Below are 5097 nucleotides of genomic sequence, written 5' to 3'. Positions count from 1 at the left end.
CAATGACATCATAAAACCTTCTTTGTACCACAGGTTGAACCACATGGCACTTTGTGGGGTCCTTGCAGTTGCGTCATCCAAGAAGTTGGTTCTGCAAATGGCCACACTCCATAGCCGCTTAAGAAGTTTCAAAGGCACCTGGAGTTTCCTCCCCAATTCGCCAGCCCACTCAGCTGAGTCGCATTGGGGTGGAATGATAGGCAAGGCACTTCCCCTGTGGGCCTCAGGCTCCCAATCTGCAAATGGGGTTTAGACTAAGAGAAAGTTTGGACCATGTTCCTGCTCTTAGAGCTCTGGCATTCTAGAATTATGTCAATTCCAAGTTACTCTGCTTCTCTCCTTCTTCTTCAAGTATTTGTGAGAGGCATTACAGACCGAGTCCAGAACTCCTTGCTATGAATTAATTACAGCTGGAAGAAAAAGGTTCTAAATGAACAGGGGATAAAGTGCCAGGAACCTAACACAGACCTTGCTCAAGTCGATAAGACCATCCCCCATGGGGTTAGCAACTGCTTTTGGTGGATGTGAAGGCCGAGGGTGCTGATCCAGGCTGCCACCTCCCTCCACCCCCCAGCTACCTTGGACGACCTCCCCATACTGTCCTATGGGGACACACCAGTATGTTCATCATCTTCATCTTCCAAGGGCATTTTTGAGGCTCCTAAACTGGAAAGTTATTAAAAATCAGAAGCGTGGAAAGACAGAAACACCCAGTGTGTTTGAGAAAATGATACAAATTGGGATTGGTGTGTGCTGTGTCCGGCCAAGCAATCATGGGGTGCAGCATGTTAGAAACAACACTGGACCACAGAGAGGAGGTCCACATGGCCAGAGAATTTACAATAGCGTGCTTTGCCTCAGTAGTAATTAGGGAAATGTAAATCCACAACCAAGGAAGTGCCATTTCATATCTGTCCCAACCAGAAGGCTAACCCAAAGCCTAGCACACTGTTTAACTGGCAAAAATTAGAATCCAGGCATGGTGGCTCACACCTGTAATCCCAGTACTTTGGGAGGCTGAAGTGGGAGGATCACTTGAGCCCAGGAGTTTGAGCCCAACCAGGCCAACATAGTGAGACCCCCATCTCTCCAAAAAAAAAAAAAAAGAAAGAAAAGAAAAGAAACAATTAGAAAGTCTGATAATACCAAATGTTGACAAGGACGTAGAGAAATGGATACTTGAGTACTTTGCTTGTGGGAGTGTCAACCTCTACAGTGAGCGATTTGGGAATATCTAGTAAAGTAGAATAAACACATTCCCTTCAAACCAGCAAGTCCACTCCTAGGCATGCCCCCTAGAGAAACTGATGGATTTCAAATAAGGAAATATGTCTACGTGGACATTCATTGCAAGAGTGTTCATCATAATGAAAAGGTGGAAATGTCTATATGCCCATCAACAGGGAAAAGGAGAAACTGTGAAATAGTTCTACAGTAGAATACCATAAAGCAGTTAAAATCATAGGTAAATTTTGAAATTTCACACATCTTAAGATCTCTGGCCACACGGAGCCCCTCTCTGTAGTCCAGTGTTCTTTCTAACATGCTGATGCTGCAGCCTGTGATTGCTTGGTGGGACATAGCACTCGCCAGTCCCACTTTGGGACCAGCTTGTATCATTTTCTCAGACACACGGGATGTCTCTGTCTTTCCACACTTCTGATTTTTAATAACTTCCCAATTTAGGAACAAAAAAGACAAAAAAAGATAATAAGCTACATGGCGAATGATGCCATTTTATACAAGGTTATAAACCTGTAACACAAGACTATGTAATTTTTATAGATACATACATATGCAGTAAAAGCAGAAAACTATGCGTGGTCTGGAGACAGTATAGGTCATAAAAAATAAAAGAAAACTATGTGTGGGCATGATAAACACATAATTTGTAAAATTGGTTCCCTGGTTTAGTGGTGCAGTAAGAACGAGGCCAGGGAAGATTACACAGGGAGTTTCCACAGTCTTTGACTTTTTTCATCTCTTTAAAAAATTGAAATGAATAGAACTTAATGTTAGTATTTGATAATGTGAGAAGGTTTAATATTTAATTCTCAATTCTGGTCTGTTTTAAAAATAGTTGAGAATAAAAAAATAATTTCTATTGTATTAAAAATATTTCTTAGAGACATGGTCTCCCTCTGTCACCCAGGAAAGTGGCACAATCATGGCTTGCTACAGCTTCTTGGCTGGAGCTCCTAGGCTCAAGCAATCCTCCTGCCTCAGCCTCCAAAGTAGCTGGGACTACAAGTATGTGCCACCATGCCTGGTTCATTTTATATTTTAAAAATTATTTTTAATTATTATTATTTTTTTTGAGATGGAGTATCACTCTGTCACCCAGGCTGGAGTGCAGTGGCATGGCTCATGCAACCTCCACCTCCCGGGTTCAAGAGATTCTCCTGCCTCAGCCTCTCAAGTAACTGGAATTACAGGCGGGTGCCACTGTGCCCGGCTAATTTTTTTGTATTTTTAATAGAGGTGGGGTTTCACCATGTTGGCCAGGCTGGTCTTGAACTCTTGACCTTGTGATTTGCCTGCCTTGGCCTCCCAAAGTGCTGGGATTACAGGCGTGAGCCACCGTGCCCGGCCATCATTTAAAAAGTTTCTTATAGAGACAAGTTCTCCCTCTGTTGCCCAAGCTGGTCTGGAACTCCTGGGATCAAGTGATCCTCCTTCCTCGGCCTCCTAAATTACTGGGATTATAGACATGAGCCACCACATCAGCCAAAACAATAATTTGAAAAAGAAGAAAAAACATAGAAAAGCATTGAGCCATGAGCTCCGTCCACTTAGGACTGCAGACGCAGATCTGCTACAATCCCTCTGTTGTCCTGAGCAAATCCACTAACCTTGCTAGGCAGGGCCTGTATTCAGCAGTTTTCCAACTGGTTTTTACTCAGCACTATCTCCCCTGGTATTATAAAGGCATTATGTGTGAGGGGGGAAAGGTGGGATGTACAGGATAAAATAGATTTTTGAAAGAGGAGTCGCCTGCGTAAATAGGGAAAGTGGGGGACAGATGGACCTAGCATCCCACCTACAGCAGCCCCTACGATTCTCCCTGAACCCTGGGGCTCTGAGCATGCACAGCTTGAATACCCCTAGTCCAGCCCCAACATCCCATGAGGAACCTGGAGGCTGCCTAGACTGGCAGAAATGAAGGGACAAGATTAGAGTGAGATGGGTGAGGTGCCTAAGACACAGCATTTCAGGAGGTGCTCACTCTTGGGGTGGTTCAAGTGCCCCCCTGCCCTTGTGTGCCCTCATAGAAACTCTGCCTGTGTTCTCCTTTTCTGATAGTCATAGACACACTTATCACCCCTACTAGAAAAGCAGGCTCCTCAGGACCATGGCTCAGCTCTGTGTCTGGTTCACTCACCCCATCCAGAGGGCAAGCTCAAAGCTCGGCATGCAGTAGATCTTAACTATTGTTGCTGAAAGATTGATTAAAGAAGGATAGAAGAAAAAAGAAAGAAAGGAAAAAAATGGCTGGGCAAGGTGGCTCACATGTATAATCCCAACATTTTGAGAGACCAAGGCAGGAGGATCATTTCAGACTGGGAGTTTAAGACCAGCCTGAGCTACACAGCAAGACCTGGTCTCTACAAAGAATTTAAAAACAAAATTGGCTGGGCACAGTGGAGCGCACCTGCAGTCCCAGCTATTCCAGAAGGCAAGGCAGGAGGATCCCCTGAGCTCAGGAGTTTGAGGCTGCAGTGAGCTCTGATCGTGCCACTGCACTCCAGCCTGGGTGACAGAGTGAGACTCTGTTTTGAAAAGAAAGAAAAAAAAAAAAAACAGAGGAAGGAGAAAGCAAGCAAAGAAGAAAAGAACAAAGAAAAGAAAGAAAAGAGGAGGGAAGGAAGAAAGGACGGACGGGGAGACTCCTCACTGTCTCCAAAGCCAGCATCTGGGCTGCCAGCCAACCTGGACCAGTCACTTTGCTGCTAGGGGCAATGAGTGTGGGTAATTGTTGGCTTCAGCCTTACTCCTCCTTCCTGGGGGCTGTGTGCAAAGCAGAGGGTTTCACTTGCCCAGTGGGTACTGAATTATAACTGTGGAGCTGAGTCCCATGTAATTAACCAGCAGCCACAAGCCCCGGAGAGTCTGTGAAGGTTGCCTAGTGCACAGGTGGTTTGGGCCCTGAGCAAGGCAACTCCTAATTAGCCTTGGCCTGATTTTTACAATCCACAGCGCTGGGACCCACCTCCTGGGAGGCTGGCTACACTTTGGCTGTGGAGTTCCTTACTGGGGCTCCCAGAGTGGAATTGGGTCCCAGAAAAGCAGAATTTCGCATGTGTTTGTGCATATATTTGGGTTAGGAAGAGAGGCTTCCTTAGAACTACTCCAAGAGAGTAGTTCTTCCATTTAGAATCATCGTCCTTTTAAAGATGACACACTGGTGTTTAGAGAGGTGACGTGCCTTGTTGAAAGCATTGGGGCTGAACTCCAGATATATGTGACTCCATATCAAGTTGCCTTATCCCTCCATTATAAACACTATAAACATGAAACCTTAATATCATTTACCATTCCTTGAACACTTCGTGTGTTAAATGTCAGACTTTTATTTTCTCAATTCTCACCATAACTTCATGAGTAGACCCACTTATCCCCATTTTGTAGTTGAAGTTCACAGAGACAAGGGGGCGTGTCTGAGGTTGTGCAGCAAACAGAGAGAGGAGCTAGGATGAAAACCAAATCCGAAGGTCTGCAGCCCATCGTCTTCACCATGCTGTCTCTTGCTAGGGAGTGAAAGGCTGATGAGAAACGACAGTCAGCGTGGGGAAGACTAGATCATGGCTCACTCTCCGGATGTTAATGGTTGATGACGCTGAGAGGCAGAAACATACACATTGTACCTCAGATACCATTGCACTTCTTCACACTGATTAGGTGGGCACACTTTTCAAAGTCTGAATAAAGGAAGTATCCGAGGAGGTACTGGGGAAATGGGGACTCTCAGAAATTGCTAGAAGGAGCATAAATTGGCGTAGGATCTTTGGAGACCAATTGCCCCATACAACCTAGCCATCCTTCTAGGGAGGAATGAACACTCATCTATCTACGTAACATGAATGGGGCTATTCCTTC

This window comes from Piliocolobus tephrosceles, unplaced genomic scaffold (genome assembly GCF_002776525.5).
Source record: "Piliocolobus tephrosceles isolate RC106 unplaced genomic scaffold, ASM277652v3 unscaffolded_34327, whole genome shotgun sequence".
In the NCBI taxonomy this organism is placed as follows: domain Eukaryota; kingdom Metazoa; phylum Chordata; class Mammalia; order Primates; family Cercopithecidae; genus Piliocolobus; species Piliocolobus tephrosceles.
Note: the sequence above shows the minus strand (reverse complement) of the source record.